The sequence below is a fragment of the Pantherophis guttatus genome, chromosome 5 (genome assembly GCF_059756535.1).
Source record: "Pantherophis guttatus breed Tessera chromosome 5, ASM5975653v1, whole genome shotgun sequence".
Taxonomy (NCBI): Eukaryota; Metazoa; Chordata; class Lepidosauria; order Squamata; family Colubridae; genus Pantherophis; species Pantherophis guttatus.
Genome location: NC_142067.1, coordinates 55,148,813 through 55,173,304, shown reverse-complemented (window position 1 = coordinate 55,173,304; position 24,492 = coordinate 55,148,813). Strand labels below are relative to the sequence as shown.

At 42.0% G+C, this 24,492-nt stretch overlaps 1 pseudogene across 1 annotated transcript; it reads left to right on the top strand.

Moving 5' to 3' along the window:
• Positions 1 to 9,373: 9,373 nt before the first annotated feature.
• Positions 9,374 to 16,936, top strand: LOC148113377 (lebercilin-like protein; annotated as a pseudogene). The gene is made up of 6 exons (XR_015734476.1): positions 9,374 to 9,747; positions 12,145 to 12,626; positions 13,509 to 14,010; positions 14,220 to 14,357; positions 14,993 to 15,086; positions 16,311 to 16,936. The product of XR_015734476.1 is annotated as a lebercilin-like protein (transcript).
• The last annotated feature ends 7,556 nt before the right edge of the window (positions 16,937 to 24,492 follow it).

Sequence of the window (24,492 nt, the reverse complement as noted above, 5' to 3'; positions counted from 1 at the left end):
AAAATAGAATAGAATAAAACTTTTTATTGGCCAAGTGTGATTGGACACACAAGGAATTTGTCTTGGGGCATATGCTCTCAGTGTACATAAAAGAAAATATACGTTCATCAAGAATCATAAGGTAGAACACTTAATGATAGTCATAGGGTACAAATAAGCAATCAAGAAACAATATCAATATAAATCGTAAGGATACAAGCAACAAAGTTACAGTCTTACAGTCATAAGTAGAAGGAGATGGGTGGTGGGAACGATGAGAAGATTAATAGTAGTGCAGACTTAGTAACTAGTTTGACAGTGTTGAGGGAATTATTTGTTTAGCAGAGTGATGGCATTCAGGGAAAAAAAACTGTTCTGGTGTCTAGTTGTTCTGGCGTGCAGTGCTCTATAGCGTCGTTTTGAGGGTAGGAGTTGAAACAGTTTATGTCCAGGATGTGAGGGGTCTATAAATATTTTTACAGCCCTCTTTCTGATTCATGCAGTATACAGGTCCTCAATAGAAGGCAGGTTGGTAGTAATTGTGTTTTCTGCACTTCTAATTATCCTCTGAAGTCTGTGACTGTCTTTTTGGGTTGCAGAACCAAACCAGACAGTTATAGGGGTGCAGGTGACAGACTCAGTAATTCCTCTGTAGAACTGTATAAGCAGCTCTTTGGGCAGTTTGAGCTTAGCTGAACAGTTTAGCTGAACTCTGCCTTGTTTATCATTATTTTAGGTAGTAATTTATCAAATAAAAAACACAACATGGAAAATCTGCAATAATCTTTATATTTTGGTTAACTATAAGTTCAAAAAACAGAGGTGAATTTGTGGAATGGAATCATTTCTCAAATGAAGCTGCTCAGTGAAACAGAATCTTTATAATTGGCATATCTTTGGAAAATACAGCTGATGTGAAAATGCTAAATTTATATAATGTATTGTGTATATATGGTGTTTGCAATTCATAGCACTTATTTATTAATCAAGCCAATAATTAATATTTCATAACTGGAAATAGTTCTTGAAATCCACTGCATTTATTAATAAACCCTTATTAATTTTGTTAATGTGGTCATTGGACAATAGGCGGTTATAAAAATGGACTGTATATCCAAGGTGCTCCCATATCTACAAAACGCATGAAAAGAAACATCTGGTTTTTGTTAAGTTACTGTTAAGTGATTATAAACAGGCAGGTGCAAAAGTTATCCTCGGAGGAAGACAAAGAATATGTCACAGGTTTTAGAGCTATGATATAAAAGGTACATGTCAGAAAAGATGCTTGCGGAATGGCTGGGAATGGTGTTGCTCAAGCACTTTATGTAAATAAAGATCGTCCTTGACTTACAACCATTTGCCTAGCAACTGTTCAAAGTTATAGTGGTGCTGAAAGAAGTGATTTAAGATTGGTCTTCGCACTTATGACCAGTGGTGGGTTGCTACTTGTTCAGTCTGGATCTTGCAAACCGGTAATAACTTTGGTGTTCCAGTGGTTTCTTTTTTGGCATTTTATTACCCAGTTCTGCAGTTATCATGGTGGCTGTGCGGTACATTAGCTGGTTTGTGTCACGTATTATGCTAGATAGGATGGAAGTTAAAATGTTGTTCAGGGCATTTAGTAGATCTTTCTCTCATTTGCTATGCACTTCCCGAATGGCAGGCAGTCTTTTTTTCCCTGTGTTTTCTTTGATGTTGTTTTCAATATTTTCCTTCATCGTTTTTGCTAGATCACTTAGCTCTACACTTTCGAGTTGTTGCAGAGGACGATCTTTATCCTGTATGTTGGTTTCTTCCGCTGGTTGGTCAGTTTGTTCAGGTGTTGGAACAATTTCTTCAGCCTGTTCATCATTACTTCTTGTTTTCTTTTTAGCCAATGTTTCTAGATATTGCATTTCCTCATCTGTAAAAACTTTATTACAGATGATGAAATGTTTGATCCATTAATCGTTGTTCAGTTACATCACTTTCCGAATGTTTTTCCTTCCACAGTTGCATCATTCTTTTTTGAAATCAGACTGTTGGTTTTGCCTGGTAGTAACATTTTATGATTTCTCGATTTTCTTTGGCTGTCCAGGTTTTGCGCTTTTGTTCCAGTCACTTTGCAGTTGCACACCCTGGTTCCCCAGTAGTAACAACTGAGCCCTGTAGCCCATTTTTTGACAGAGGTCCAGGAGCCATATCATCTGACATGGCCCTTATTGATCTGGGCGACGACTGATCCGGTGTGGAATTTTCTTGATTTCTTCTCATCACTGATGATGGTAGATGCCTGGGTTGGATCATGGTGGCAAAGCCACTACCAATCCGAAGACCAGTAATCCCATAACCATAGGGACTGCACCGGACAGCTCTCCAGGCCCACCTACGGTGGGGGAAGGAGCAGCAGCTCAACTGCCTGTATGCTGTTAGGAAGGCAGGATCAGGTGTGGGGTAGGGGGAGTGGCAGCCCAACTGCCCTTTTGGTGTCAGGAAGGCAGGATAAGGTATGGGGTGGGGGGAGGAATGCAGCCCAACTGCCCCTTTGGTTTCAGGAAGGCAGGATCAGGGGTGGGGAGGGGGAGTAGCAGCCCAAGTGCTCATTTGGTGTCAGGAAGGCAGGATCAGGTATTATTATTAGTAGGTGGGGGGGACGGTGAGCGGGTGGCCATCAGGGGAGAGCACCACACTGTTTAGTAGCTCCAGCGGCTACAGCACAAACATTCATGCTCCCTTGAGTCTTCAAGATTCTAGTGACAAGAAATGTGTTACTTTTGGGGAGACTGCGAGATTGCTCTGCCTCACCGCTAGCCAGCTGGTCTTCGGTGTGTGGCTCGTCAGCCTCCAGACATCAAATTCCCACCACCAGTTCGGGGTTCCTTCCTCCCCCCCAGGGGACAGAGAGAGAGAGACAGAGACACACAGAGACAGAGACAGAGACAGACAGAGACTTGTTGATTGCAATTCAGAAGAATTGCTGGAAAACTGAGTTTCCTGAAGTGCACCATGAGGCTCCTAATCAACATAAAAATGATCCAGTAAAAAGAAAAGTAAACCAAAAGAGCAACATGCAGATTCTAAAAGAGACTTAATTTACACAAATACTTAAGACAGAAATACCCCTTTTCTTTCAAGAGAATAAAACAACGGGGATGTCACTACAAATAATCTGGGATACCGCCAAAGCTTTTATAAGAGGTCTTTGCATTAAATATATGGCCATTAAACATAAGAAAGAAGAACAAGAAAGGGGTGAGTTAATAAGCAAATTAATAAAAGTCGAGGAACACTTACAAGATAATCCACTCTCGGTAAGAGCAAAAGAACAGATAATAATTTTAAGACATCAGCTTAATCTCCTGGAATTGGATAAATTGAAAGATAAGATAAAGTTAGCAAAACAAAAACACTTTGAATCAGCAAATAAATTAGGAAAATGACTTACATTTAGATTAAAAGAAGAAAAACAGATTAGACGAATTGATCAATTAGAAGACAAGGAAGGGAACTTAATAAAAGATAAATTATAAATTATATAGAGAATTTGGATTTACCCAAGTTATCGAACTTAACGAAAGAAATATTAGATGAAGAAATTACTTTAGAAGAGATTGAAAAAGTAGTAAAGAAACAGGGGAATCTAAAAACGCCGGGCACAGATGGACTTCCAGCAGAATTATACAAAACAATGTTTGAGACTATGGGAGAGCATATGAAGGACCTATTTAATGAGATAGTGGGGAAAGCGGAAATTCCCTACTCATGGAGAGAGGCTAAAATTAGTTTGATTCCTAAAGAATTCCAGATGGAGCCATTTCCTGAGGCTCTGGCACACGCCTCTACTGGAGACCTAGTGGCCGCCTGGGATAGGGCGGCCGCTGGAGCTCTGGATCGGGTCGTGCTTTGCGGCCTCTGACCCGGCGCCGATCTCAGTTGGCTCCCTGGTTTACCGAGGAGCTGAGGGAGTTGAAGCGCTGGAAAAGACACCTAGAGAGTAGTTGGAGGGCCAGTCTTTCTGAATCTGACCAGACACTAGTAAGATCCCATATTACGAATTACTTAGTGGCGATAAAAGCAGCGAAATGTAGCTATTTTGCTGCTCTTATTGCGTCATCAGATAACCGCCCGGCCGCCCTCTTTAGGGTGACCCGCTCCCTGTTCCACCAGGAAGCACGGGAGGACCCCTTGGACGGTAGAGCCGAGGATTTTGTTCAGTATCTGTATGACAAAATCACTCAGATTCGGGAAGATTTGGACTCCGACTGGGTAGTCTCAGGGGGAGAGACTGGGGCAGGTCTTGAGAATGTTATCTGGGATGAGTTTGATCCTGTGACCCCTGAGGTCTTGGACAGGATTCTGGGCAGACTGAATGCGACCACTTGTTTATTGGACCCGTGTCCTTCCTGGTTAGTGCTGGCTTCCTGGGAAGTGACACGAAGCTGGCTCCAGGGGATTATAAATGCTTCGTTGGGTGAGGGTGACTTTCCCGCCGCCTTGAAAGAGGCGGTGGTGAGGCCTCTCCTCAAGAAGCCTTCCCTGGACCCGGCAATGTTGGTAAACTATCGTCCGGTCTCCAACCATCGCTTTGTGGCAAAGGTTGTTGAGAGTGTGGTTGCGCATCAGTTCCCCCAGCACCTGGATGAAACGTCGTATCTGGATCCGTTCCAGTCGGGCTTCAGGCCCGGGTACAGCACGGAAACGGCATTGGTCACATTGGTAGATGATCTCTGGAGGGCTCGGGACAGGGGTTGCTCCTCTGTCCTGGTCCTGTTAGATCTCTCAGCAGCTTTTGATACCATCGACCATGGTATCATGCTGCACCAGTTGGAAGAGTTAGGGGTGGGAGGCACTGTGTTGCAGTGGTTCTCCTCCTTTCTCTCTGACCGGTCGCAGTCTGTGTTGACAGGGGGGCAGAGGTCGACCCTGAGGCCCTCATATGTGGGGTGCCACAAGGGTCAGTCCTCTCACCCCTCCTGTTCAACATTTATGTGAAGCCGCTGGGCGAGATCATCCGTGGTTTTGGGGTGAAGTACCACCAGTATGCTGATGACACCCAGCTGTACATCTCCACCCCAGACCACCCCAACGATGCCCTTGAAGTGATGTCCCGGTGCCTGGAGGCCGTGCGGATCTGGATGGGGAGAAACAGGCTCAGGCTCAACCCATCCAAGACCGAGTGGCTGTGGTTTCCGATGTCCCGATATAGTCAGTTGACGCCATCGCTGACTATTGGGGGCGAATCGCTGGCCCCCACGGAGAGGGCTCGCAACTTGGGCGTCCTCCTGGATTCACGGCTGTCTTTAGAAGAACACTTGACGGCCATGACCGGGAGGATTTTTCATCAGGTTCGCCTGATCCGCCAGTTGCGTCCCTTTCTGGATCAGGACTCGTTACGCACAGTCACTCATGCCCTTGTCACCTCCCGCCTGGACTATTGTAATGCTCTCTACATGGGGCTCCCCTTGAGGAGCACCCGGAGGCTCCAACTGGCGCAGAGTGCGGCCGCGCGGGTGGTAATGGGAGCGACATGGCGTTCCCATGTAACACCCCTCCTGCGCGAGCTGCACTGGCTCCCGGTGGTCTTCTGGGTGCGCTTCAAGGTTTTGGTTACCACCTTTAAAGCGCTCCATGGCTCAGGACCTGGGTACTTGCGGGACCGCCTACTACCACCAATAACCTCCCACCGGCCGGTACGCTCCCACAGAGAGGGGCTCCTCCGGGTGTCGTCGGCCAAACAATGTTGACTGGTGGCCCCCAGGGGGAGAGCCTTCTCTGTGGGGGCACCTACTATCTGGAACGAGCTCCCCCTGGAGATACGGAGGATCCCGGATCTGCGCACCTTCCGCCGTGCCTTAAAGACCTTTTTATTTCACCAGGCGGGCCTGGCCTAATTTTCTCCCTCTTTTATAAAAGATTTTTAAATTTTTAATATTTTTTAGTATTTTATATATTCAAATTTTAAAATTGGTTTTAAATTGATTAGGGTTTTAATTTGTTTGGGCCAAAACTATTTAATTCAATTTTAATTCCACTTTTAAATTTTGTATGTATGTATTTTATTGTTTGGCTGTGCACCGCCCTGAGTCCTTCGGGAGTAGGGCGGTATAGAAATCAAAAAAAAAAAAAAAAAAGAAGACCCCCCCTCATCAGACATAAAAAACTATAGACTAATTTCCCTTCTGAACTCAGATTACAAAATTTTTACCACAATTCTAGCAAATAGACTAAAAGGATTTTTGAATGAATTCATACATTCTGACCAAAAAGGATTCTTACCATCATGACAATTAAGAGACAATATGAGAGTTATGTTAAACGTACTGGAATACTATGAAGAACACCCTGGCAAACAGGTTGCTTTAGTCTTTATAGATGCCCAGAAGGCATTTGATAGAGTTAACTGGGACTATATATTATTACAGCTAGAATATATGGGCTTTGGGCAGAGGTTTATAAATGCGATTAAAGCTATCTACACTAAACAAAGGGCCAGATTATTGATAAATGGGGACTTGACAGAAGAATTTTCTATTGATAAAGGCACAAGACAAGGATGCCCCCTATCCCCCTTACTTTTTATTTTATCATTAGAAACACTACTACGTAAAATAAGGAATGAGGAAAAAATCAAAGGCCTTACAATTGGACAACAGATATATAAAACCCAAGCTTTTGCTGATGATATGGTTTTTATTTTGGAAGAGCCCGTAGAATCTTGTTTAAATTTATTAGAGACAATTGAAAAATTCGGAGCTGTAGCAGGGCTATCAATAAACAAAAAGAAAACAAATATAATAACTAAGAACATTTTAGAAGAGTCAAAAAGAGATCTACAGAAGATAACTGGATTAAATGTAGTGAATAAAGTTAAATACCTGGGAGTGTGGCTTACCAATAGGTATTCGAGTTTACAGGAGGACAATTATAACAAACTACTAGCCCAAACCAAAAGAGATCTAGAAAAATGGAGCAAAATACAACTCTCATTACTAGGACGAGTAACAACAGTAAAATCTTATCTTTTACCGAAGTTCAACTTTTTATTCCAAACTGCCCCAGTGAACCTATCTAAAAAAAATTTATGGAGCTAAACCAATTAACAACTAAATATGTCTGGCAGGGGAAGAAACCGCGGATCAAAAGAAAGATGATGCAAGAATTAAGAGAAAGAGGAGGTTTAGGATTATCTTGTTGGGAGAATTATCATTCGGCTGCATTATTAACTTGGGTAAAAGAATGGATTACCTTATGTAACAGTCGTCTCCTTAAAATAGAAGGGTTTGACCTTCAACAAGGTTGGCATAAGGCACTTTGGCGTGAGAATACCCCACAAAGCAAATGGTTTACCCGACACTACTTAAGAAATATCTTAATTCGAAATTGGGAAAAAGTCAGTAGAAAATATTATACTAAAACACCTTGCTGGTTAGCACCTCTAGAAGCAGTGACATATCCCAACCTTTATAATGTAGCCAAAAAATTAACATATAAAGATTTGATGAACATACAAAGGAGATTAAAATCTAAACAGGAATTAAACTCCCAAGGGGTGCAAATAGATTGGTGGGGTTATTTGCAGATTCAATCTAAATTTCAAAAGGATAGAGATGGGAAAGGCATTAATGGTGATACACAAGAGCTAGACAAAATTCTGATGGGCCAAGAAAAAGCCATGAGCTCAAAAACTTATAAATTGCTTATGAAAATAGAGATAGGTGAGGAAATAGTTAAAGACACCATGATCGCTTGGGGAAAAAATTTTGGGTACCCAATATATTTAGACAAATGGCAAGAGATTTGGTGCGATAATATGAAATTAGTAGTATCCACGGCTTATAAGGAAAATATATATAAGATGATATATAGATGGCACCTACCCCCCGATAGACTAGCAAAAATGTTCCTGGGGCATGCGGCAGAATGTTGGAAATGCGGGTGGGAGCACGGCACCTATTATCATCAGTGGTGGACGTGTCCGAAAGCAACGGAATTCTGGGGGAAAATAAAAAAATGGCTTAATGAGATTTTAATGGTAAAAATAGACTGGAGCCCAGAGGCATGCCTGCTCGGGTCCAAGCCGGAAAATATAAAAAAGGATTTGTGGTATTTGGCTTTACATATCATCACAGCGGCAAGATTGACATACGCCCAATTTTGGAAAAACCAGAATATCCCAACAGAAGAGGCTATTATTAAAAAAAATCTTAGAATATGCGGAAGCAGATACACTAACCAAAAAATTAAAGGAGAGAGAACAAACACAGGGAGGTTTAGCTTGGGATAAATTTTATAAATGGCTAGAAAAGAGGAAATTACAACCCATATTAGAGGAGGAATGATATTTATTGAGAAACCTATTCTATATAAGACAAGTGAGGTCGGATAGACCTAATTGATATATTAAGGCATATAAATTGTTTTGTCTTCTGCGGATTATAATGTAGAGATATAGTACCGAATATTTGTGTATTAAGGTACTGTAAAGAAGCAAAGAAGTATGCTTGTTTATTGTTGTATTGCTTTTTGTGTGTTTTCTTTTTACGTTGTGTTGGTTTTATGTTTTTTAATGAAAAATGTAAATAAAGATTATTTTTCAAAAGAGCAACATGCAAACAAAAGCAAATAAAACACTTCCAGGAGCAAAACAAATTAAAGTTTAATTTGTGTGTATGGTTTAATGGACTGCTAAATTGGTGAAATGGACTGCTAAATTGGCCACGCCCACCCAGTCACATGATAAATTTAGCCATGCCCACCCAGTCACATGATCATCTAGCCATGCCCACCCAGGCGGTCCAGCCCCAAAACAGTTGGAGGGACCATGAATTGGCCCCTTGTTTAAAAGGTTTGAGGACCCCTGTTCTACTGCAAGGAAATGTGGAAGGGAAAAGTAGACAGCGACCAAGCCCTTCTTGGTGATGGTGGATGGACTCAGTTGCAGGAGTGAAGAGTGCATCATTGGAGGACCAGAAGGACTAGATTACGAACGGATAATCATGAGGAAAATCTATCTATGTGGTTGCTAAAAATTCATAATGTAATCAATCAAAATCCTTTCTTCTTTTAATTTATCATCTTCCCAGATTAACAGTTCTGAAAAACATGAAAAACTATTTTTTTTATCTTTGATTGCCCAATTGAAGGTGTTCCCTCAACATATATTTTACTATTCTTTTTATCTTGTATAATTTTATACCTTTCATAAATTTATCCCAGAACAAATTTCATTGTATTGAGTGGAACCTACACTAACGTAGGCATGCATATCTTTACATGCTTTGTTTTGGCTTGCCTGATAGGACAGATATTTCCCAGTGCAAAATATAATATTTCTAAAATTCTCTAAAAATTGTGGGTTTATTTGTGTTTGTTGTTTTATTAAATCAGGGAAAAGGAGCCCATCCTCTTTCATAGCCCCAGATTGAGGAATATTGAGGAAAAACATAATTTATGGAATGAGTGGAATGAGGAGTGTGAAGGAAACTGGAGATGATGGAATGATGAAAACACCTCCCTAACATCTGCCATTTTACTTTTTCCTTCCATTCAACTTTGCCCTCCAAGTCCCATGATGCTCAGAGAAGAAGTTCTCTAGTTGCCATAGTAGCAAAGATCTAAACAGCCACTTCTTTGCCAACGAAGCCCAAGAACCGGTAACGTGAATAAACGGACCTCGGGTAGAAGCCTCTGTCTGGGCATCGTGGGGAGGAAGTTTAAACCCTGGGTGCTTGGCGGGAGCTTCGACTTCTGTTCTCTGGGCAGTCGAGGAGTGCTTGGTTCGGGTTGTGGGTAAGCAAAGATAGCAACAGTTAAGGGGAAGCAAAAAAACAGGTGGAAGATAAAGGCCTGGTGGAAGAGCTCTTCCAAGGGACCCGGAAAACGAAGCAGCTATTTTTCCCTTCCAAGTTGAATTGTGTTGCCAACTTCCGTTATGTACTGTTTTTATAGTTCATTTCTCATCAATGATAACTGAGCACTAACTGCACAATCTCTGCCTCAATTAGTTTTTTTCCTTTTGTCCTTTCATATGTTTATTCATTCCTTTTTAATTTATTTAAAAGAAGTGATAGGTCTTTTTCCCTTCTTTCCTTTTTAATTCTCTTTTAAATATATATTTAAATATATGTTGGGGTCAGAATCTTCTTTCAATTGCTTTGTCCTTTGTCTTTCTCATAATTTCCTGGGTCAAAGTTTTTTATCTGCATGTGAATTTATTTCAGCAATGGGAACTAATCTTTTCTTCTTTTTTATCCCTCCAGTCTTAAAACCTCAGACTATTTTTTTATTTTTAAAACTGCTATATTTATTCCTTCTTTTGTTCCTTCTTGTATCATCCAGTTTCATTTTTCAATGGCCTCTTTTCTGCCCGCCTCTTTTCCTTAAGCCAGCTGTACATCTATATATGATACATATGTATCATTCAGCTTTTCTCTCCTTAAATTCTTCTAAAAATTGATGGGCTTATTCCAAGGCAAGTGGATAACAAGACAAGGGAACTAATCTCTGAGAATTCCATAGGGCTTCTTTTGAAAAGATGACTAGAGCATAAGTGCTCCTCTCACATTCTGACAGTTAAGACTGTTTAACAAAGTTGCCCGCTGAATCTGGAAGTTTTACAAAATCTAGAAACGTACATTGTGACATCACAATGGAAACTGCTCCTCTTATGTACAATAGATGCCTGTTTCCAATGCAATGATGCAGATATAAAAGGGGCAGAATCTACACAGCAACCTCTCGTCTCCTCCCAGTGAAAGAAATAAGGAAAACAGAGTCTCCATTTTTGATTTTCAGAGTCATTTTGGGGCCTAGGGACAAAATGAGTGTTATAAGCCTTGTAGGGTTTAAGGAACTATCTTTTGAAGTAAAATTCCTCAGAGAAACAGATCCTGCCCATTTCTGGAGGGCTTCTCTTGCTTGTCTGTTTATTCAGTGTTGCTGTTCTGCCCCACCTATGCACCCCAAAGAACGCAGCACACACAAAATCTGTACAAACCTTAGTTTACTAAAATAAAATCAGTTTTTCAAACAAAGGCTGTTAATTAACTTTCTTAACAGCCTACAAGAATCCTAAGATAAAGTAATCACGATGTTACTGTGGTTGGCAGAAAGCCCAAAAGCAATTTGCAACGAACTAAGAGCAAGGCACGAAGGAGAGTGAACAGCTGTTCCCTGCAAATAGTTTCAGTCGGTGTTCCTCCTTAAATAGGCTAAGGGAGTGGCCAATTAGCCCCAAGCCTTACTCTCGAGGAGACCTCCTCCTGAGGAGCCACTCCTGCCTTTTGGCAGCTCTGCGTGCCCGAGCATTGAGAAGAGGCTCCTCCACTTCGTCCTCTTCACTTAAGGGACCTTCTGGAGGTTCTGAAGCCCCTGGCTGAATCCCTGCCTCTGGCACCACATCTTCTCCAGCTTCCTCATTGTCTGACTCGAGTGCCACCTGCACAGGCAGCTAGCGCAGCACCACACCAGCCTCCTCATTGTCAGAATCAGCTAAAATCTACACAGGCCGCTGACGGGCCACAACAGTTGCCATATGCAAAGCCTGGTTCAGCTCCCACATCAAAAAGAACTCAAACTATCTGAAATAAGTGTTTAAAAATAGGTAGGACTAACCAAAAGGCATTCTGCACCTATTTTAATGTTTCCTTAACATATTTTAAAATGTACATGTTTTTAAAATGTGTAGAAATAAGGCCAATCTTGAATGTTGGAGGGTTTCTGAACTAGCAAGGAATAATCTGCTGCTATTTTGACTTTGATTTATCAGGAAAATATTTTCTCAGTATGATGTTTCCCATAAGTAGCTGGGTGAAAGAAATAATGTATGCTTGCTTGAGCAGGATAATGGACTAGAAGACCTATAAGGTCCCTTCATGCTCCATTATTCTATTATTTGAATGTCAGTCCAGGTATTCTGTGAAATGTAACACTATAATTTTACTCTTTTTAGCTCCTTGAAAAGACTCAGGGCTCGGGAGGCATTGCATTCTGTGAATGAGAATGCCAAGAAAGTAGCATATTAATTAATCAACACATCAGTTCTTCAAGAAGTGAATAATATAATGCTAGGAACCAAAATTGTGGTGACCTTTTTGGTACAGAATCAGCGCAAACAACTTTTAAATGTATTGGATGAAGGCTTAAGTAAATGTTTACATCATACATTGTTTCTTTTTCTGACTACAGTGCCATTTCCTTTGAGAAATTTAAAATATACTTGATAGACTTCCCTGTCATTGGTGGAATGATGGCTTCTGATCATCCAGCCCTTCATCATACTGTCCAAGAGGATAAAACATCGGGGCAATGCAGAAACAGAAGAAGCTCAAACGATTCTCCAGGTAGGCTTAGTAACAGCACCATCAGTCAAGACAGTAGCTGTAGCAAACATTCCAGCAAGTCTGGAAGTGCTCAGTTTACCTACTCTAATGACTTTCATGATAATGCTTCAAGAACAGCTGTCAATGGCAGCAAGAACAGCATTTGTCCAGAAGAGAACATCTGTGGAACTTCTCAGAACTACTATCACAAAGATTTTCACTCGGATTCCTCTAAAGCCTCCATAAGTGAAGAGAGTGGCAGCTACACCATCCCATTGCCCCAAACACCAAAAACTAAAGAGCGGAATTTACCAGAAAAGAAAAAGAAAAATGATGTCCATACAAAAGGTAAGAAGGCAATTGCTCACTTTGAACACTACTGCATTCACTGTGGTTGGCAGATTTCAACCGAACTAATGGCAGCTAAGCCTTTCCTAAAAATCAAGCAATTGTCCTATAACTCCGCTTTTGCTTAGCTACCCTGACACTTCTATACTGTAGAGACTATACTATAATTTTGGAAACCATTTGAATGTTGATAAAATGTTTAAATTGTATGCAGTTGATTAATACATTAATGTACTGCTTTCCACACCCTGTCCGTAATTCCTCTATCGAGGTAATAGGGCTTGTAGCGATGGATGTAGTTCACCAGTTATCATGGTCATACAGATGTCGGTGTCACATGGTTTCAATAAATAAGCCAAGGGCCAGGGAATAGCTTCCAGTATTAAAAAAAAAAGTGTTGGCAAATTTTAATGGTCACACTTTCTTTCAGTCTATTACATTCATTGTTTTATCATTATTTGGATATCGTATGTATGTATGTATATGTATATCTATCCACCTGTCTGTCTAGGAAGTTTTGTGTAGTGGTTAGGGTGCTGGGCTACCAATCCTGCTTTAGGCCTGTCTGGCTGAAGAAGTCTAGGAGTTGAAGTCAATGCATCTTAAAGCTTTCTAAATACTCTTTTAGCATAATATGTGAGTATAGCAGTTCTGTCTTACGGAAGCTAATATTATGAGAGTTCCGGTATGATTTTTCACAATAGGTCAATCAACAAATAGTTGCATCAGAGATTGACTCAAAAAGTTATATAAAAGGAAGCGAATCTGTGTGGTCAAAACATATTTGAGCATTTGGCTCTGAGGCTTATGTAAAATGATGTGATTCTTCCTTTGCTCAATCTTACATGCCGTCTTGATTTTTTTCTTTTTTTTTTAATATAGGAGGCAAAACGTTGCCTAAAAAGAAACCTCAGCAGAAGAAGACAATTATTACTGACCATACCATCAATGCTCAGGAGAAGAAAAATAAGATAGGCTGTCATCTATTGTCAGCAACAGACCATACAATTAAAGAACTGAAAAACGAAGTGGCTGTCCTGCAGAATAAAGTGGAGACTTTTACTACGGAAAATAAAATCTTGAAGCGTCTCCAGTCCCGACATTTAAAAGCAATCAGTAAATACAAAAATGCAGAGATTAACCTGCCTGATCTTTTGGCCACGCACGCTAATGAAGGGCAGACTCTGAGAGCAGATCTCAGGAAAAAGAGCGCAAGGCTTCCAAGAAGCTGAGCGACGTTCAGGCAGAACACTTGAAAACAAAGGATGCCTTGCGGTCATTGCAAAATCTTTGTGAAGACAAAAAGCTTGAAGAGAGAGAAGAACTTCAGTGTAAATTAACATCATTTACCGAAAAATTGGAAGATAGGGATAAGAAAACTCAGGTAACATGCAACATAGATTGCTTAGAACTACATAGCAGGGCTCTGTGTGACTGTGAAAAATTGTGAGTGTTATAACTGAGATTGAGGATTCTCATCCTTTTGGCAACATTTGCTAATATTTCAGTTGCCTTCCTCTAATTTCTAATTCAATATTGTATGTTTGTAAAAATTTAATAAACTTATTGATGGTTTATTTCTAATGTGTTTAGGATTTGGAAAAGCAGCTCGCATCGAACACTGCCTTTTTTCGACATAAATTAGCAGTTGAGGAAAAAACGATCATTGAAGCTCAGTCAAGCAGAGCAAATTTAGAAGTAGAAATCAAGTCACTGAAGCTAAAACTTAAGGTATTTAGAAGCTTAAATTACATTTCTCTTACCGCAGAAGGCATCCAAGATGCTATTCACTAAAGGCTCATTTGAGGTGAGCCTATCTTGCTTTGTGGGGCTTTCTTTCAGCCTGGAACCATCTAAACTCTAGATTGCAGCAATGTATTAATTTATGTTAGTCCATTTGCACGTTACCATTTCTAGGAACAGACAGTACTTGAAAAGTGTGTCCCAACATGAAAACATATTAATCAAGGCCTGTATTGATAGAAAATTGAGAAGCAGTTAATATTTTCATTGTAATTATAGTACATATTTAATACTGCATACTTTGTTAATGTCATAACTATTTTGTATCAAAACATTTTGGAAGGACCTTTAAGGTCAAATTTAATTAATTGTTTATGAATTGTAAAAATAAAAAAACTTGATCACAAACTTCACAGTTCCAGAAAAAAAAAAGGATATTTATCTTTCAGAATCTTTAGAAAAGGAAGTATTTGGCCAAATGATGCCTAAGCAAATGTTTAAAATACAGATAAATAAAATGAGATACTGAGGGAATTACACGGTGAAATGTATGATCTCTGAAGAACCAACATTAATCCAATACACTATATTATCAACATAAATTTAATAATGAATTTCTTTAGGAAAGAGAACGAGAACTAAACATTACAAATATTTATGCACACCGGATGCGCAAAGGTCAGCCAGAGAAAGCCGATTCACGTTCTTCTCCAAAAGGTAGAACAGAGTTTATCTCATACTTTACTGTGAAATAAAAATATGATAATTCTTTGACTTGTCAAAAATATTTCAAATCCTTGCTCTATTTTCTTTTTAAAAATGGCAATGCTGAATTTTGTGAACTCTTTATGTAGGAGTCATGAATCTTGATTAAACAGGACCATTCTCATCATTCTCTCTAGATGGGAAAAGAGTTTTATGGGTATTTACTAAGAAACCCCACTAAATTCAAAAGTCCTTTGTTACAGGATTTTAGTGTATATGTCTGTTATATAGATCATAGCTAAATGATACCTAGGTATAATCTCATTTATATTTTGATGACTTCTGGAGCCTTTTGATTTGGGATATAAGCCTGGCTTTGGAACTGAAATTGCTTTATTCTCTCATGCCATACTGCCATTATAAAAATGAGTTAAATCATGTATTTTGAAGCAAATAGTATTAATAAGTGGCAAATTTATTTATATTTTTGTCAAATTTATATAACGTAGTTGCCCATCTCTCTAGAGCTACATGCTCAAGATCTATCATTGCTGTTTCTTCCTCCAAATTTAATGCCACAGTCATTTCCCCCCAATCCCGCCTCCCTCATATACATACATCATATAGGCTGAATTAATAAGGAGAGTGTATGTCTCACCCCTTGGTCACCTCTGTATTTTTGAAGGAAGTACAGGAATGGTTTACCATTGCCTGGTCCCATGCAGTATGAAATAACCCCCTTGTCATTGCCACTGAAGGGATTACCTAACATCTTCCCATCATGCTGCTGCTATCCAACATAGACAGTCCTCAAATTATGACTGTAATAGAGCTCAGAATTTCCATTGTAACTTATGATGTTTGTAAATAAAGGCATCCCCCTGACCAACCTTATTTTACCTCAATTGTAAAACAGATGCTGCAATCATTAAGCAAATATTCTGGTTGTTAAGCAAGTTAGTGCATTCTGTGCCAAAATCTGATCCCTTTTTCACCAAATCAAACTGGCTATTTGCGCTACTAGTCAATGAAATGCAATAAAAGCAATATGAACAGCATATGTACTAAATCGCTTAAAACATGTAAGTAAAATACCACTTGCCTTTCAGTAATGTCAGTCATGAATGTATCAAGTTAGTTAGTGTATTTATTTATTTATTTATTTATTTATTTATTTATTTATTTATTCATTCATTCATTCATTTATTTATTTATTTATTTATTGGCTTTTCATAGTTGTTAAAGTCAACAAAGCAATTCAGGTAAATATCAGCCGAAAAATCACAACTCTTCGGAAGCCTGAGCCTTATCTAAGTCCAATGATCTTCCACGAGGTATGGAACAGCTGAAGAATACTTTTATCATTCTTAACTTCTGATCCTTTGTAACCTTGGTTTCTGCTGATAATTGCCTGCTTGTAACATGCATCTTATACTAAGATTTTATAACTATGTTATAAATATAACTTCGTTACTGAAAAGGGAATTAAAGGATACAACTTTAAATTTTATTATTGTATTAATAGGAAATCCTTGTTAAGATATGGGACAATGTATGGATTATGATAATATTTTATACTGATCCATGGCTTAATTATGGTTTGCTGAAGAAATAATGGCTAGTTCACCCAACATGCCAGGAGAAGGCCAACCACAAAAAGGGTTGAAGCAATTTTCCAAACAAAGCTATTTCCAATCCACTTGCATGCCCAAGTGTAGATGTTGATGGAGGGTTTTGGCGTACCTGCCATTTTTTTGAGGAGCTGGGAGTCTGGCAGTTCTATCTTTATTAACTTTTGGGAATCTTTAAAATATGGTTTTGTCAGTGGGCTTGGTGATCCTACAGAAATAGGGAACGGGAAATGGCTATATTTCATGTAAGATGTTTAAGTGAACTCCCCAAAGTTTTTGATAATATTTATAGTTTTGTGTGTTGCCCAGTCACATGCATGAGATAGGCAGCTTAATAAATATGTTAAATAAATAAATTAAACATCCCTGCAAGTATTCCTTCTCTCTCTTTCCTGGCTTGTCTGAGATCCCAATAGGGCTTATTGTGCTAGAAATGGTTGCATTTTTCCTTTCTTTATAACTTTGCGCTTCTTTTGAACTTGGTCTTGGGGATTCCGTTCATGAAGGTAGTCAGAGTGATATCTATATCCTATTAAAGTTCCGCTATTTGTCTCTCTGTAAATTTTAACTGGGCAGAAGTGTGCATCATAGGACAATCATTTTTCAACCAAGGTAGCTGAAATGGGTTTACTTAGTCCAAAATCCGGAACCCATGGCTTCTGTGGAATTGAAATTGGACAAATTTAATGACATAAAATTATAAGACAAAAAGTCAGAAAATATTTCCTGGGGTCAGCTGTCGATTTTTGACCATTTTATACAGTTCAACCTGGCTATTTTCAAGGCAGATACATGTCTGAATATCTTCCTGAATTGTTAAGAACTTTTCTAGTGAAGACAGTACATTAGAAGCACTGTTATTGTTGAAGGCATTGAGGAATATGGTAAGGTGGTATCTCTGAAACAATGACCAAAGGAGTCGTGGGTTCTCTGGAATTAATTAAAATGCTGAATACCTCAAGGGAATTTTAGGTTCAAGTCCACCTTGACTCGCAATGCCATAGGCAACTTTGCTTTAGTGACTATCAATCAAATAATATGAAGTTTCTATTGTAAAGAAATTTTGGAAGAAATATGGAAGACTTGAAGGAGATATAAATCTAAGAAATAAATAAAACAAAGCCCTTATTTATTGATGTTTTCCTATTTTGGATTATAATTTAAAACTATGTTAATTCAATATTGGGAGACTTTAGAGAGACACTTTATTAGACAGAGAAAAACGAAATGGAAAGGAGGATATTAATGGAGATTTAATGATACTTTATCACTTATACACGTAAAAGGTAACATTCACTTACAGATATCTGCTTTTTTCTGTGACCTTTTAGGAATTGAAAACCAACAGAGAGGTGAAAGAAGTAGTTAGCATAGCTAAAAAACGTGTCCCTGAAACAGGAGTTCATCTCCCTGAAATATTACATTTCAAACAGGACATTCATGGGTAAAAACCATAAATGACTATAAATATTGAACTGTAAAAATCACAAGATATACCTTTTGCTTAAGGAGTCAAACATTGTGGTATAATGCTTTATTTTATAACTGCTCTGTGTTATTGTGAACAATGTCTGCTCTTCAGAAGAAATAGAGAATGTGGCATGTTTCTTGGACAGTTTATTTTAACTGAAGGTGCTAGTTTAAATAATTTGTAACACTAGATAGAATACAGGTAGTCTTTGACTTACAACAGTTCATTTAGTGACCATTCAAAATTACAAGGGTACTGAAAAAAGTAACTTTTTGTTACTTTTGGATTGGCCTTGGTGAGAGACAGCCGCCCTGGAAACTTTTGGGGTTGAATGATATGCACTTCCTTAGCCACTGTTGTGAGAGGACAGTGGAGCTTGGCGGCCTGACCATGGACTGGAACTTTCCCTATGTCTGTAACATCAGCGGTCCCCCACCCTTGGACTGTTTCCCCTGATGACTATAGGTATTTGGTGTCGGAACTCCTCGCCCTGCGAGATTCTCCCCTCTCGCAGGTTTGGCCCTCCACATTATCGAGGGCCTATCTCGATGACGGACTTTGGAGTCTGGAGAGATGGCATGGAGCAAGGAAGAATTTATGGGGCTTTTAGGGAATTTTTTAAAGATTTTAAGGGGTTCTGGGGGGGGGAGGTTGTAATTATTCTTTTAAAGATACTGGGAAGACGACTATGGCGGATGGGGGGGAAAATCCACCAGGGTCAGAGCCGTGCCTGGCACAGGGTAACGATCTGGGGGGCACCGGACGAGGGATTGGGAAAGGGATGGGGGACGATATCTATGAGGGCTGTACCATCGGTACGGTAGATGGGAGGGGCAAATATGGCGGGAGCAGGGGACCACATCAGGTGTTGGGGGCTCGCACTCGCTGTCTGAGAGCAATTGCTTGCCCCGGTCCCCAAGGCTCTGCTCAGATACTAGGTGGCTTAGATACTCAGGAGCTGGGCCTTCGGCTGATGCTGTGCAATGCCAGGTCCGTGGTCAATAAGGCCCCCCTCATTCACGATCTTATACAAGAGGGAGGAGTGGACCTGGCGGGTATTACGGAGACCTGGTTGGGCCCGGAGGGTGGCGTCCCTCTGGTTGAAATGTGCCCACTGGGCTTCAGAGCATTCCATCAGCCGAGGGCCCAGGGGAGGGGGTGGTGGCAGTTATTATTAACGAGGATCTGGGTCCGAGGGAGACCACTGTGCCTCAGATAGCCGGATGTGAGTCCCTCCTTGTGAGGTGGGGCCGTGGGGTCCAGATGGGCTTGTTGCTTACGTACCTGGCTCCCTGCCGCGTGGCAACAGCCCTACCTGAGCTACTCGACGTGATAGCCACGGTGGGAGTAGATACACCCAGGCTTTTAGTCATGGGTGATTTCAACTTGCCATCCGTTGGTGAAACGTCTGAGGTGGCTCGGGAGTTCATGGCTTCCATGACGGCCATGGACGTGACCCAGTTAGTTCATGGCCGTACTCACAGGGGAGGTCACACTCTGGACTTGATTTTTGTCTCTGGCCAGTGGTTGAGTGGTCTTGTTATAGGGGATATAGACATGGAACCCTTGTCATGGACTGACCACTCACTCCTTCGCCTAGATCTTCGAACCGCGACCCCTCGCCGCAGGGAGGCGGACCCAATTAGATGGATCCGCCCCAGGCGCCTGATGGATCCTGATAGGTTCCAGACGGAGCTTGGGTCATTTCCTGAGGATCTAGCACATGACTCGGCCGGGGACCTGGTAGCCGCCTGGGATCGGGCGGCTGGTGGGGCCTTGGACCGAGTCATGCCTTTGCGGCCTCTGACCCGATGCCGATCCCGTGCGGCTCCTTGGTTTACTGAGGAGCTGAGGGAAATGAAGCGCCGGAAAAGACGCCTGGAGAGCGGTTGGAGGGCTAGTCTCGCTGAATCTGATCGAACACTGGTAAGGTCGCACATTAAGGCCTACCTAGTGGCGATAGAGACGGCAAAGTCTAACTACTTTTCCGCCTCTATTGCGTCATCAGGGAATCGTCCGGCCGCCCTGTTTAGGGTGACCCGCTCCCTGCTCCATCTGGGAGTGCGGGAGGATCCCTTAGAAGGCAGGGCGGAGGATTTCGGACAATACCTGTATGACAAAATCGCTCAGATCCGGGGGGATTTGGACTCTGACTGGGTAGATCAGGGCAGGGTGACGAGGAACAGTCTTGAGAATGTTATCTGGGAGGAGTTTGATGCTGTGACTCCTGATGATGTGGACAGGATTTTGGGGAGACTTAGTGCAGCCACATGTTTACTGGACCCGTGTCCCTCCTGGTTGGTACTGGCTTCCCGGGAGGTTACACGAGGCTGGCTCCAGGGCGTCATTAATGCTTCGTTGAGTGAGGGTCACTTCCCCACTGCCCTGAAAGAGGCGGTAGTGAGGCCTCTCCTCAAGAAGCCATCCCTGGATCCGGCAATATTGGCTAACTATCGTCCTGTCTCCAACCTTCGCTTCATTGCGAAGGTTGTTGAGAGTGTGGTCGCGCAACAGTTTCCGCAATTCCTGGAGGAAACATCCTATCTAGGTCCGTTCCAGTCGGGTTTCAGGTCTGGGCACAGCACGGAAACGGCATTGGTCGCGTTGGTGGATGATCTCTGGAGGGCTCGGGACAGGGGTTATTCCTCTGTTCTGGTCCTATTAGATCTCTCAGCGGCTTTTGATACCATCGACCATGGTATCATGCTGCACTGGCTGGAAGAGTTGGGGGTGGGAGGCACTGTGTTGCGGTGGTTCTCCTCCTTTCTCTCCGACCGGTCGCAGTTTGTGTTGGCAGGGGGGCAGAGGTCGACCCCGAGGCCTCTCATCTGTGGAGTGCCGCAGGGATCGGTCCTCTCCCCCCTTCTGTTCAACATTTATGTGAAGCCGTTGGGTGAGATCATCCGTGGCTTTGGGGTGAGATACCATCAGTACGCTGATGACACCCAGCTGTACATCTCCACCCCAGGCCACCCCAACGATGCCCTTGAAGTGATGTCCCAGTGCCTGGAGGCTGTGCAGATCTGGATGGGGAGGAACAGGCTCAAGCTCAACCCTTCCAAGACTGAGTGGCTGTGGCTCCGGGCTTTCCGATATAGTCAGTTGACTCCATCACTGACTATTGGGGGCGAGTCTTTGGCCCCCACTGAAAGGGCTCGCAATCTGGGAGTCCTGGATAGGCAGCTGTCCTTGGAGGAACATCTGACGGCTGTTACCAGGGGGACCTTTTATCAGGTTCGCCTGATTCGCCAGTTGCGGCCCTTTCTCGATCGGGATTCCTTGTGCACAGTCACTCACGCCCTCGTCACCTCTCGCCTTGACTACTGCAATGCTCTCTACATGGGGCTCCCCTTGAAGAGCACCCGGAGGCTCCAACTGGTCCAGAATGCAGCAGCACGGGTAGTGATGGGAGCAACATGGCGCTCCCATGTAACACCGCTCCTGCGCGAGCTGCACTGGCTCCCGGTGGTCTTCCGGGTACGCTTCAAGGTGTTGGTTATCACCTTTAAAGCGCTCCATGGCATAGGGCCTAGCTATCTGCGAGACCGCCTGCTGCTACCGACGACCTCCCATCGACCTGTACGCTCCCACAGAGAGGGCCTCCTCAGGGTGCCATCAGCCAAACAATGTAGGCTGGTGGCCCCCAGGGGGAGGGCCTTCTCTGTGGGGGCTCCCACCCTCTGGAATCAGTTGCCCCCGGAGATAAGGAGAATCCATGACCTCAATGCCTTCCGTCATTCCCTGAAAACCCATCTTTTTCAGCAAGCCGGGTTGGCTTAAGAAGAAATTTTTAAATTCTTTTAATTAGTCTGTGATTTTTTAACTTTCGGGCCAAAATTTATATATATTTTTAAATGTTTTAATATTTGTATTCTATGTTTTTTATCTTGGCTGTACACCACCCTGAGTCCTCAGGGAGAAGGGCGGTATATAAATTGGAAATTAAATTAAATTAAATTATTAAATTAAATTAAATTAAATTAAATTAAATTAAATTAAATTAAATTAAATTAAATTAAATTAAATTATTAAATTAAATTATTAATTAAATTAAATTAAATTAAATTAAATTAAATTAAACTTATGACTATTTTTCATACTTATGACCAGTGCAGTATCCCCATGGTGACATCATCAAAATTCAGATGCTTGTCAACTGGTTCATATGTATGACTGGGGTCATGTGATCCTTTTATGCGACCTTCCAACAAGCAAAGTCAATGCGGAAGCCAGATTCACTTAACAACCGTGTTATTATTCACTTAACATGGTCGTAGGTCAAGGACTACTTGTAATGTACTTTTGTCACTGTTGTTTTCTCTAACAAACAATGGCTGTTTCTAAATAGTTACTGTTGAAATCACATTTTTTGCAGGATTCCAAAATGAAGAGATCTGCCCACGAGTAGAAAAAAATACCCAGTATGAAAATATAGAAAGACACAAGAACAGGAGAGAAAGGCAAAGGTTGGAACTATTGAACACAGAATTTGATATATTAAAGACCAAACCAATTGAAAAAAAGGAAAACAAAGAAGATAAAGAGGCACAAATATGTTTATGACATATTAACAATGGAAACACCATCTACTTCTAAAAAACAGTATGTATTTTCAGAGGCCATTCAAAATTTACATCAGGGATATTTTTCAACAGGTCCAAAGATAACATACAGTAGAAGACAAAGGAACAGGCAACAGGATGGAAAAACAAACCTTTGCCCAGTAAGAAAACCCCATGATGAGGTTTGATAGACAAATGATGGCTTGCATTGGGTGATTCCAGTCAAGCCCATAGAACTAGTAGATATTAGATGCTGGATAGTATTAGTACTAGGAGATATTAGATAGCAGATGTTAGTATTAGAAGAGGCGTTGGACTTACCGTGAACGCTCTTTCTCCAGAGGATGCGGAGTAGGTCAGAAGTGGGATGATCCAGCCCGTCTGGCCAATCACTCAGTCGGATAATCTTGACCACGCCTCCTCAGGCCTCCATTCCTCCCAGTTTGTTCGACGAAGGGAGATCTGCAAAACAGTCTCAAGCCAAAAGGAAGCACAAGAGTAATCGCAGACGGGAGGGGCTGACCCACTCCGCATCCTCTGGAGAAAGAGCGTTCACGGTAAATCCAACGCTTCTTCTCCCACTAGGATGCGGAGTGGGTCAGAAGTGGGACATACCCAAGCTTGTCAATTCTTCGGGCGGGAGGTCTGCGATGGTCGATGCCGAGGTGCTAGGTGTACCTGTTGGAGGACCCTCCTGCCGAAAGCTGCCTCGGCAGAGGCAAAGGTATCCAAACGGTAATGCTTGATGAATGGGACAGGAGAGACCCAGGTAGCTGCCCGGCAAATTTCCTCGAGGGAGGCCTGCGTGGCCCAAGCAGCGGTAGTAGCTGCACTCCATGTGGAGTGAGCTGTAATATGACGTGGAATGGGGAGAGATCGTGAGTCGTAAGCCTTGGCAATGCAAGCTCGGATCCAACGTCCTATGGTGACTGAGGAAACTTTGGATCCCAGAGACGAAGGTTGAAATGAGACAAAGAGGGCTTCGGAACGTCTTGAGGATGCGGTCCGAGAAATATATATCTTTAGAGCCCTGCGAACATCAAGGGTGCACCATTTGCGTTCCAAGGGATGGGAGGGATTTGGGCAAAAGTTAGGCAGGATAACCTCCTGCTCCCGATGGAACCGGGAGTTAATTTTTGGCACAAATGCAGGGTCCAATCGGAGAATTACCCTATCTGGGTGTATCACGCATAAATCTGGCCTGACAGATAGAGCTGCAAGCTCAGAAATGCGGTGAGCTGACGTCACGGCCACCAGGAAAGCCACTTTCATGGTAAGGAATCTAAGGGAGGAAGTACAGAGAGGTTCAAAAGGTGGGCCTGTCAAGGCCGACAATACATGTGGCAGATCCCAGGTGGGATATCGGTGGACTACGGGTGGACGCAGATTCCGAACCCCATGCAGAAATCTCCGGATAGAATGGTGGTGAGACAGAGGCACGCTGTCCCTGGGCGACAATACCGTGGCGAGAGCTGTGACATGACGCTTGAGAGTATTATGTGCCAGGCCCTTGCTGTAGCCATCACGGAGGAACTCCAGCACCTGTGGAACAGAAGCTGACAATGGATTAATTTCGCGCGCAGAGCACCACGAGATAAATACCTTCCACGTGATGTTGTAGAGTCTGATGGTGGAGAGCTACGAGGTCGGAGAACCATGGTCTTCTTGGCCAATATGGAGTGACAAAGACGATGTCTGCTTCCTCGGCTATAATCTTGCGAAGGACCCGCGGGATCAATGGGATCGGCGGGAAC